Source organism: Solea senegalensis, linkage group LG9 (genome assembly GCF_019176455.1).
Source record: "Solea senegalensis isolate Sse05_10M linkage group LG9, IFAPA_SoseM_1, whole genome shotgun sequence".
NCBI lineage: Eukaryota > Metazoa > Chordata > Actinopteri > Pleuronectiformes > Soleidae > Solea > Solea senegalensis.
This window is the reverse complement of record NC_058029.1, coordinates 24,571,438-24,583,692: the sequence shown is the minus strand read 5'-3', so window position 1 is coordinate 24,583,692 and position 12,255 is coordinate 24,571,438. Positions and strand designations below refer to the sequence as shown.

The window sequence follows — 12,255 nt, the reverse complement described above, 5'->3', positions numbered from 1 at the left end:
TTCTGACAAACTCTGCATCTCATGTACAAACAACCTGGTCCGATAGACTGTGTGAGAGCATTTTATATAAAAAATATCCGCGTGTGAAGTGGGAAAACATTTGAGCCAGTTATACTCCCCTTATCTGTATTATGTCATGCAGTCAGTATTACGACATCATTATTTAAATATTTACTCCACATAAAAATAACTACAAACAGGACTTGTATATTTACATTATCCTTATTAGATTTCCAACAATAATTGAAACTTTGAGTTCTTGTTATTATGCTGTTCCCTCAGGACACAAAAGTCAGTGAACATAACTAAACATTAGTTTAACAAAATAAATAAATAAAAACATTATTCTGTGTCATGGACAGATAACTGAACAGAGTATCAGCATCTTGTTAAAAGAGCTGGTAATCAGTAAATAACAGTAAATGGTATATACAGTATATAGCGCTTATAGTGTTGATGGCCACTCAAAGCTGCTTTACACTACTGTTCTGCCATTCAGCCATTCATTCACTCACTATCACTCACCCATTCACGCTCACGTTGCCGGCACAGCTGTCGGGAGCAACGTGGGGTTAAGTTAAGTAAACTACCGTCACACTAAGAAGAAGACAGTACAGGCAAACTTCAAGCATTGATTACACTGATTTATTTTTCAAATGTTAGAAACCACTTCAAAAAATGACCAAACAAACCTTTCATTTGTGTGGGTTAGTTTTTCACATTATATCACATTATATTAACTATCACCTTTTATAAGAACGTCTATGTTGCTGTTGATTTACTCTCAAAATGATCATGGAGACAAAATCCTACTTTGTGTCACTTTACTCACTAATCTACAATTCTACGTTCAAATGGACCCAAACTGCTCGAGGTTCCACCGCTCCCACCAAACAGAACCCAACAACAGAACCCAACAACAGAAACCAAAGAACAGGGCAACAACAGAAACCAAGAACAGAACCAAAGAACATAAACAAACAACAAGAACCCAACAACAGAACCCAACAACAGAACCAAAAGAACATGAACAAACAACAGGAACAAACAACAGAACCAAAGAACATGAACTAACAACAGAACAGAACAAGCGACAGAACCAAACAGAACCAAACAAACTACAAACAACAGAACCAAAGAACATAAACAAACAAACAGAACAAACAACAGAACCAAAGAACATAAACAAACAACAGAAACAAACATCAGAACCTAACAACAGAACCCAACAACAGAACAAAGAACATGAACTAACAACAGAACCAAACAACAGAACCAAAGAACATGAACTAACAACAGAACCAAAGAACAGAACCTAAGAGAACCAAACAACAGAACCAAAGAACATAAACAAACAATAGAAACAAACATCAGAACCAACAACAGAACCCAACAACAGAAGAACACAGAACCTAACAACAGAAACCAACAACAGAACCAAAGAACATGAACAAACAACAAACAAACAACAGAACCAAACAACGAAACAAACAACAAGAACCAAACAACAGGAACAAACAACAGAACCAAGAACATGAACAAACAACAGAAACAAACAGGAACAAACAACAGAACAAACAGAAACAAACAACAGAACCAAAGAACATGAACAAAACAGAAACAAACAACAGAACCAAACAACAGAACCAAACAACAACAAACAACAGAACCAAAGAACATGAACAAACAACAGAAACAAACAACAGAAACAAACAACAGGAAAAACAGAAAAACAAACAACAGAACAAACAACAGGAACAAACAAGAAACAACAGAACCTAACAACAGAACCAAACAACAGAACCAAACGACAGAACCAAATGACAGAACCAAATGACAGAACCAAACAACAGGAAACAAACAACAGAACCAAACAACAGAACCAAAGAACCACAAGTCATGGTGCATTTTAAAGCCTGTTTTTGTTCCATAGGCTTAAAGAGTTAAACCTGAAGTTTGTGGATGTAGAAAGACACAGGACGACGCTCTAATACCAGTTGCGGGACATTGTTGTTGTGAAATATAAGCTAGCTCTTTAAGTTCTGGTCAGCTGTCATCAAATGGAGACTTTCTAAAATAATGTTAGTGTTAAAAACTTATATATAAATTAGAATTATAAACATTGACATTGTGTTGTTCGTGAAGGATTCAACATGAAAACCTTAAATGAAAAAGCACTTTAAACTTCACAAATGCTCCAGTCTTGATGATAATCACTCAAAACCATTCACCCATTCACTCACACTTTCACAGCCATTCACACCAGCAAAGCAGGCTTTAGTGTCACATCAGCATGTCGATTGGCGGAGATGGGAATCTAACCCACAACCTTCAAGTTGAAAGATGACTCGCTCTCCGTCTGTGTGGTAAGTTCTGCAGACGACAGCTGTGGAACATCTGAGCAACGTTGGCTCACAGTTGAACAGAAATAGTGGAGCTGGTTTATTTATTTATTTAAAAGCAGGAAGTGACCGCGCCTAAAAGTCTGTTACACGGCGGAAACACACCGTCCGTCCCTGTGCTTACGATCGCGTCGCTTTCAACTAAAACATCTTTCTGTTGATCAGAACAACACAATAATAAATATTGAGTCCTGTGTCGTGTGGTAAAAAGTAAACAGCTGGAGCAGGAAGTGGACTCACAAGCAGGAAGTGGACTCACAAGCAGGAAGTGCAGATGCAGGCTGAAGAGAAGAGTTCACACACTGGAGACTAAACAAGAAACATGCTGGAACACTATGAGGAGAATGAATACAAGAGAGGAGGTGTGGCTCATTGAACACAGGTGAATGAGGGCGGGGCATGCAGTCAAAGTGATGGGACAGGAATCATGACAAAGTGATCTTATAGTGATCACAAAGAATTATGTTAGACTCCAAAAACAAAACAGGAAAACGGTACAGGACGATCAGATGTCACAAAGGTCTGGATTAGTGCTGTCAAACCATTCAAATATTTACTGTAATTGCGATTAATCACATTAATGTCATAGTTAAATCTCGATTAATTGCAATTAATGGCACATTTTTATCTATTCTACATGTCCCTTGACTTCTTTGTGTCCCATTTTTTCTTCTCATTTTAGAAAAGTGGAGCAGCTTGCTATGTGCTAGTGTTTTTCTTATTGAGACAATATCTCTGTCACCTGCATATTTTGACTTATTGCTCTTATTGTGACAGTCGCACAATAATAAGAGAGGCTGTGTATCAGTCTGCAGTGTGTGAATAAAGTCCCGTGGTTTAATGTGTTGTTGCCGTAACGAGCTAATCCGAGCTAAAGGAGCTAGCGGTCTTCGGAGGTCTCCTTACTACGGTTGGGGGGTCTGCCAGCTTGGTTGTAACACTGATACATCATGACTTGGACGTGGGGAGTGCGTGGACCAACGATCCAGACTTCGTTGGATACGGAGAACTCGCTTGGAGACGGAGAAGCGCACAGCGCCCGTCATCCACTCACAACGTATCGTGTGAGTGTGTAGTGTGTTGTGTTGTTTCCGGTCTAGCGAGATCCGGTGTGGTGTTGTAGTTTTTCGCCGTTAAAGTGGGTTTGCGGTAACGCCGCTAGTAACGCGTTAAACTGACAGCACTAGTCTGGATGTAATACAAGAACACGGATTGTGCCCCTCCCCCTCTGGCTTGCAGCTAATATTTTCCAGTGGCCAATCGTGGTACTGCAACAAAAAACACTCACAGCTCCTAAAAGCAATAAAAAAAGTGAAAGAGACGCCTGTAAAACTTCACAAGACACTCGAGACATGGACATAGGCATCTTATCTTCTTTATATCTTTATATTCTTTATTTTTAGTTCAAGGAGTTGCACTTTTATAAAACCTTCCTAAAGGCCATAAAAAGCCCAGAACAATCCTAATTCCCCTCTGGTTCACAGAGCTGAGCGGCATGATGGGAGTAACACTACTGCACACACAACACACACGAGCGCCATAGAAATGAACGCCGCCAGAGGGGCGGGGCTCTCCCCAGTTCTTTTAATACATCCACGCTCCGAAGGTTATGCTAGTGGCCGGAGCGTTTACACCGGAAATGAATCCAGCATGTTCACCCGGAGTGTTGTGTTCCCACTGATGCTGATCAGAGATGAAGCTGATAAATACCCGCGTGCATTTCAGTCATTTGACCTCGAGGTGAATGCCAATTAAACACATTCCCACTGGTCAAAAAAACCCATTTGAATCCAGGTTTAAACAGGTTTTTTGACCAGTGGGATTGGGGTATTATCCATGCAAAGACTCTTTCTTCCTCTTTACGCGTGTGAAAGACATGAGAGAGGTGAGAGCGGGTGAGGAGAACACAGGGGAGGGGGGGTGACACAAACAGGACAGACAGGAAGACAGGCAGAATAAGGTAGTGAATGGAGAGAAAAGAGGGGAGAAGAGAGCAAGAAAGAGCTCCACTGCCTAGTCTTAATCTGAGCTGTTCTGATCAATAGCCCATTTCCCATTGTTGCCAGAGCTGTTCGATCGCTACACCACGGAATTAACACACCCACTTTAATCTAGGGGGAGAGGAGCGAGGGGAGGGTGAGGAGGGGGAAAAGGGGGGAAGAAGGGGGTTAAAGGGGCGAGAGGGGAGCAGCTGTGGAGGCATTCTCAAATGAAATCAAATCTAATTGTTATCACTGTAGCTCGCTGCACTTTTACAATTATCCACCCGCCATACAGCCTCTCTTCTCCCGCTCATACCTGGCGTCATGTGCTGTAAACGGCACGTAAATAATCCAAATTAGTGTTTATTTGTTTCATTTTGCCGGCTGTAGATTGGATTGGTGTTGGGAGATTGGGGGTGGGGGGTGGGAGGTGTTTGGTGTGGAAGGCTCGGCTTATTCCACACGACAGAAGCGTGGGGGGTGGGGGTTGTGGTTCCAGGTATATTGTGCTGGATACACTCTAACATCTGGACGACTCTATATGTGTGAGACAGTCTCAGAGAAAACATTGTTATGTACCAAAGAATGTCTTCATAGTTGAAGTTTAACCTTATTAAAGGGACCTTTGGTTTGATCTTGTGGCTCCAAACAGACCTTTGGTTTTTCATGAGTACAAAACTCAAAACTGGCTCAAAAAGAAGTCATTGACAACATCTGAACCTTGATCGGTCAGGAACTGCACTTTAATGAACATCAGCGTGTAAACAGTGATGTACAGAGTGTGGCCAGTGGCAAATTTATATCTGTTGTTCCTACGCTTCTACGGTATTGTTTAGTCAGGATAGTGTGTTTGATGAATCACATTCATTCATTCATTCATTCATTCACCACATCCACCATGTGTCATGTTAAATGTATATATCTTTCATTTCCATTCACCTCATTGTACTACGGGTACACACTGGATCTTCTATTAACTATCATGTGGGAGTAAATAATGTCCATCTTTCTACTGTATACTTTATGTGTCCATCTGATCAAGTGCAACAGTTTAATAATAACTAATGATACACAAAATTGACTAAACTTGACTCAAATATACGTTTTTGTATTTAGAATTTATACATTTATGGTCTGCCTCTTGTGTCTACGCTGCAGTGCACTTCACATATACTGTTTATTTGAATGCATAGCAGAGGTCAGAAAAACTGTGTAAACTTATATAAATAAGTACTAACGAGCCAGTTCATTATGTCATAATCACATGATGCCAGTTACTGAAAAATGGCAAAAATCCGCCTGATTAATTAATGCACAAAATACAGACGTAATTTCACGTGTCACTTTCCTTAAGGTCACATGACCCTGAAATGCATGTTGTTTGTGATATTGTTGATGTTTTCTTCACAATTACACGAGTGTAACCAGTGAGACGCATCAAACACTCACACATATATATATATGTTATCTGTATATTATATGTATATAAAGTATATTCCTGTATGTAAGACGAATGAAATGGAAAATAGAGTGACCAGCTGTGATTACAGTAAGCAAACTGGAAACCAAACTAAAATGAAGTTTTATCCTTCAGTGAAGTCCATACTCTTTCAGTGGCAACCGTGGAGTTTAGCTGTTGAATATTGTAGTCCACAGCTGTGGGTGCTGCCGCTGGAGTCTTTGCTCGCTGCCTGAGACACACTGAGACAGCTCGAGGCGGGAAAACACACAAGTGAAGCTCTCCCACTGCCACCCGAGGCTACCACCCAACTTTTCCTCCAATCCATTCTACTTACGCGAGTCCTTTTGAAGTCATTTCATAACAGAGCAATTTTCTCGTTAGCGTTGGCTTTAATTGTGGGTAATTAAGCGTGCTCCAGCGGTATAGAGAGCACTGTACGAAGGACTGGGGGAAATTAGCCGTGGTTCAGCTATGAAATATGGGGTTAAGTGGGAGACGGGGGGAGGGAAAGAGAGGAGAGAACCGAGGGGGCTTAGACACTCCAAAACTGGGGATACGCCGTCTAAAAGCAGCGCTGCCTCGGGTACGAGACAGAACGAGGGGGACACAAATGGGTAGTTTTCAGCGACAGATACAATTCAAGCAGAAGCTCCAAAGAGATTTAGAGGAAGGATGAGCAGACACAAGCTGGACAACTTTATCTGGTACTAATACTGAATTGTATCTGTAATGTCCACAAATGATTACAGGGATTGATAGTTCTATGAATGTCTTTGTCAGATCAGCTCATCACAACTCTCTCACTCAGTACAGCAGTAAACTTACTTCAGTTTAAGGCCATTAACCCGGTTCTCGGAAACACGGGTGACGTAATGTGATACCAATGTTGAAAGATGAATATGATGAATATGCGAGATATTTTGGTGGCAGACGTTACACACTGGAGCATTAAATGAGTTCATGTCAGTGTGCGACAAACAACGTTTAAAATATGTTCACCACTTTTCTGACTGTAAAATAATGACAAACACACACCAGCAGAGAACGTCAGTGACTTCACAGAAACACGTGAGCTGCCTCCATCAGTCAGTTCAACTGTGTCATTGTTTTTGTCTTTCAGACGTTCAGATCTCCGTCAGCAGCAGTGGATCAGCAGCTCCTGTGTCCCTGTGACCTCCAAGGGTTTCTCTATATGGACTTTGGTGCTGGAGAGTGAGTACTTTACCAACTTCAAACTCCAGTGACTGTGAGGAGAAAACTGCGAGCATATTAGTGACGGAGCCACTCGTCACTAATGAGCGCACACTCCAACACACGCGCACACACACACACACACTGTTGCCAGTTTTCAGTGTCATGTGCGCACACCTGTCGCTCACACATAATTATCCCGTTAACATGAACTTGGTTCAAACTTACTTGACTCTCATCTTCAGTTTGCGTCGGCCGCATTCCAAACATTGTTTACGTCAGCGGTGCACTTACATGGCGACTTAGTGTGACGGTTTGTTTGTAGTTCCATTAATTATCCATCAATATTGTTTATTAAAGGTGGGGACAACAATTATTGTGGCACAGTTATTTTTCATGTGGGTTGTTTGTTCTAATAATCATGCTTGTGTTTATTTATTGTGATTTGGTGGATGATTCATGTTTGGATGGGAGGGGCAGAGGACCTATGGTCTACCTCCCACTCAGGCAGTATATATACTGGGTTACACCCACCTACCATCCATCCATCCATCCACCCACCCACCCACCTACCATCCATCCATCCATCCACCCACCCACCTACCATCCATCCATCCATCCACCCACCCACCACCTACCATCCATCCATCCATCCACCCACCCACCTACCATCCATCCATCCACCCACCCCACCTACCATCCATCCATCCATCCATCCACCCACCCACCCACCTACCATCCATCCACCCACCCACCGACCATCCATCCGCCCACCCACCACCCAATACCATCCATCCATCCATCCATCCACCCACCCACTGACCCATCCATCCGCCACCTACCATCAATCCATCATCCATCCACCCACCTACCATCCATCCACCTATCCATCCACCCACCCACGCACCATTAATCCATCTATCCATCCACCCACCCACCATCCAACCTCCCACCCACCACCATCCATCCACCCACCCATCTACCATCCATTCATCCTTCCACCCACCACATACCATTAATCCATCTATCCATCCACCCACCCACCATCCATCCATCCATCCATCCACCCATATATATATATATATATCTTCTATAAAGCTCTTCACAAAGGAGATTTAATGGCGTATTGAATATGTTTGTTTTTTGCGATCAATCGTCTGCAGGATTTGATGTTTGTTTTTTTTACATGTCACTGAATTGAACGAGTGCATGTCACTCTCTTCCTCCCCTGCAGCGGCACCATGTACTCTCTATACATATACGAGAAAAACAAACAAAACAGGGATGCCACTCATCGCCACCAAGTGGATTATGTGCAGAGTAACTCTTGATTAAATGCAGCACTGAGCTCGATAGAGTCCGTGCCCTTCATGTCCGTTAATGGTTTTATTTTAACCCCATAACGGCCATAAATATCGGTGTGACCATAAAGCAGATGAGGGATGATTGGAACCATTGACTGTACTGTCAGACACTCAGTGGATGGGGACTAACACTGCAGGGCCCTTTATGAGCACTTCATCCCCCGGTGGAACCATCGCCACTGACCATAATGAACCTGTTAAAGCCTCTATAAATATCGGCTCCCATCATGCTTAGCAATGGTTTGAATACCTCAGAAATAGAGTGAGGTTTGCAAACAAGTGGCAGGGCATGGGAGGTGGAGGGTGGTGCAGCTAATACCTAATCAATGGAGGGCTGGCTCCTTTGCAGTGGCTCCCTGATTCATACAGAGGGTGCGGATATAATGTGGTTTAGAATAAGCACAAAACTCTTGTATTGATTAACAAATTATCAGTGTCTATGGGAGGTGCTTTCAAGAGGACTTGAAAATGGCTTGCATAAAGGGACGGCCGTTTAGGGGGGGAAAGAACGGCAAGACTGAAGTGAGAAGGAAACATGTGAGCTTTTGTGAGGAATTCACAGAGGGCAGAGAGGGAGTGCTGGTGTTACAGATTAGAGGTTTCTCCCAGGACATTCAAACTACAAATCCATTGTCTCCGCAATAAAGGAAGATATTCTGCTTTACAAAGACAAGGCTACACTACTACTGTTTAAATGAGAGCAATGCTGAATTGCACTGCCAAACTAGACCATTTATACATATAGAATTATTAATATATATAAATATGTGTGTGTGTATATATATTTATAATTTATATATATATAAGTACACATATATATATAAATATGTGTGTGTGTATATATATTTATAATGTATATATATATATAAGTACACATATATATAAATATGTGTGTGTATATATATATAATGTATATATATATAAGTACACATATATATAAATATGTGTGTGTATATATATAATGTATATATATAAGTACACATATATACACACATATATATACAAATATGTGTGTGTATATATAATATATATATATATACATATATATAAATATGTGTGTGTGTATATATATAATATATATACACATATATATAAATATGTGTGTGTATATACAGTATATATAATATATATATATACACATATATATATAAATAAATATGTGTGTGTATATAGTGTCCTTTGGCGAGACGCAGGAACAAAATGGCCTGCACATTAGATGCACTGCGTGGCTGTGGATGAATGGGTAGAACTGTAGTGTAAAGCAGCTTTGAGTGGTCATCAGGACTAGAAAAGTGTTATATAAATACAGACCATTTACTGTTATTTGCCATTTATCTACAGCATGTTCACTCTTGTATGTGCTGCCGTGACATCCCTGACAAATGAAGCTGTTTTTTTAATTTTATATTTCTACCTTTTTAAAGTGACATAGTAGTCCAGTATCAGAGGCCAGACTTTGACTCAGAGGTGAGAGGGTTTGTGTGTGACACACAGAGACGTCGTCCAGCAGCAAATCACTGCAGAACACAGTGTGTTTTTATGGATTTTACGATGTGTGACGGTGAGGGTTTGTGTCTGACATGCCGTGAGGAAAAATCACGAGATTTTGTAATCAAACCTAAACAAGAGATTTCTTCTCGTTGGTGTTTCATGACAGCCTCTTTTAACCTCTCTCTTTCTTATCTGCCTAATCCTTAATTCAGCATATGTTACTGACCTGTGCCTAAACCATGTTCTTGAAAAACAAGATTATCATGTGCATCATATGATTGTGTGACTGAAATATGACATAATATATGTTCATATACTGGGACTGACATATTTGTCACCCATACGGTGACTTCTTTATAAAATAAAGGTTAAAAAAAGACTGCACAATTATTTAGCAAAGACCAGTGTTACGTACCTCATGATTGCTAGGAAAATAATAATTATTAACTATATTGGAACACATGACTGCCCAGCTACAGATCAGCGTGTTTAAAAGACGATGGGCACTACAGCATCTGTGTATATATATGGATGTGTAGGATGTGAATATACACGCGTATATGTGTCTTATAGATATAAAGTGAAGTTTGTGTTGTTATAAAGTTAAAAAAGAAGAAGATATTACCACACATTTCTCCAAGAAATACTAATATTAACATTTAAATATGTAGAAAAAGCATATTAATAGTAATTATGAATCTAATAATATAATATAATATAATATATATCTACCTCATGTTTGTTTATTCCGCGTCTTGATTTAGTTTCTGTTGATTCTGCTCTTGATTATTCATAACAAACTGACATTTTGTTGTGTTGTGTAATAGCTGTATGCTATTTTAGCAGCAGACTGCGTGCTGACATTTTTTATTTGTAACGGCTCGGCTAAAACTGACAGCGATGTCACTGGAACAAGGGATTTATTTGATCGTATGCGACGTGAACTTGAAATCAATGATAAAGGTCACGCTGCCAGTATCCAGCAGGGACACCTTATACTTGTGTCGAGGAGGAGTCATGACTAGTGCAGGAACACAGTCCAACACTTTTCATAATGTTCACAGTGAGCATCAGGTGAGCATCAGGTCATCACTTCTCCAGATGTTTTACCTCATGGACACACGTTCTTGTCCTATAAGTGAAGTGTGTGTGTGTGTGTGTGTGTGTGTAGAGATGCATATTTTCCTCTTATCACTGTTCAGTTTGACCACATGTAACACAAGTGTCACTGTCTTAGATGTTTGAAGAGCTTGTGTTTGTGTCACATGAGTAAATATGAACAGAGCAAAGTCACAAATTGACACATTAGAAGTTACTGATGGAGTGATGTCAAATCACAGATGTCCTATGTGTGTGTGTGTGTGTGGTAGATATTATTTACATATCATAGACAAGCTGCCACATATTTTATAGTATTTTGTGAAGTGACTAAAATCTCTTTGTGTCTCTGACTGTGACTAAAAAAAACTTTTTTTTACATATATTCTTCTTTTTTTTATCAATGTTATAATCCACAGTTCCACAACATGAGCAGAGCTGTAACTTAGGAAATGCTGAACCACGTGGTCCGTTTTGAGTTGGCCAACTTTTTGGAAGTGAACATTCTCTCTCTCCAACTTTATGATCCACTTCCTCTCACGTTTGTCCCGCATCAGCCCGCGTCCTCGTCAGCGCGCCCCTGCAGCAGCAGCAGCAGCAGCAGCAGCAGCAGCACATGAGATACAGATCAAGAGCTAATTCAAAGGGAGACGCACTGCACGCGCGCGGTGCGTAAAGCCGCCAACATCCATCCCTCACTATTGTTGTCCTCTCAAAAAAGTGCATTGTATTTCGTACGAAGCCATTTGTGATTGACTATTAAAGGGAACGAGGGATCGGGAGGCTTACCTTCAGTGATGCACCTTCATTGACCTGCCAGTATGATCCCTCTGTGGCTGCTGGGAATCCCGTGGACGCGCGCCAAGCAGGGAAGAGATGGAGATCGGGGCAATTTAACAGGTCGGACCGCGCGTCTTACCCTTCTGCATGGAACTATACACTGGCATTATGATGTACGATGGAGAGAGAGAGAGGGGGGAGAGAGGGGAGAAGAGGACGATGGGTGAGATGGAGAGCAGAGCAGCGCGCGGAGGAAAAAGTTGTCCTCGGAGCAACAGAAAAAGTTGACAAGAAAAACAGGGGGTGAATCCGCTGCGAACTGAAAATGAGTGTGATGTAATTCACATTAATGAAACCAGTGTGTGAATGGAAAGATAAAGAAAAGGATGCAGGTGTGAATGGAGACTGAGCGCGTGGCGGAGAGAGAGAGAGAGAGAGAGAGAGAGAGAGATCCAGGCGCGGGGATGGATGAGAAGATTACACAG

General features: G+C 41.2%; 1 protein-coding gene across 1 annotated transcript in view; it reads right to left on the bottom strand.

The window, feature by feature from the left end:
• erfl1 (Ets2 repressor factor like 1) overlaps nt 1-12,051 on the bottom strand; it is a 66,150-nt gene extending 54,099 nt beyond the window's left edge. Inside the window, exon 1 of the mRNA XM_044033443.1 lies at nt 11,780-12,051. The gene's annotated coding sequence lies outside the window, so the exon portion shown is untranslated. The remainder of the gene's footprint in view (nt 1-11,779) is intronic.
• Nucleotides 12,052-12,255: the final 204 nt, after the last annotated feature.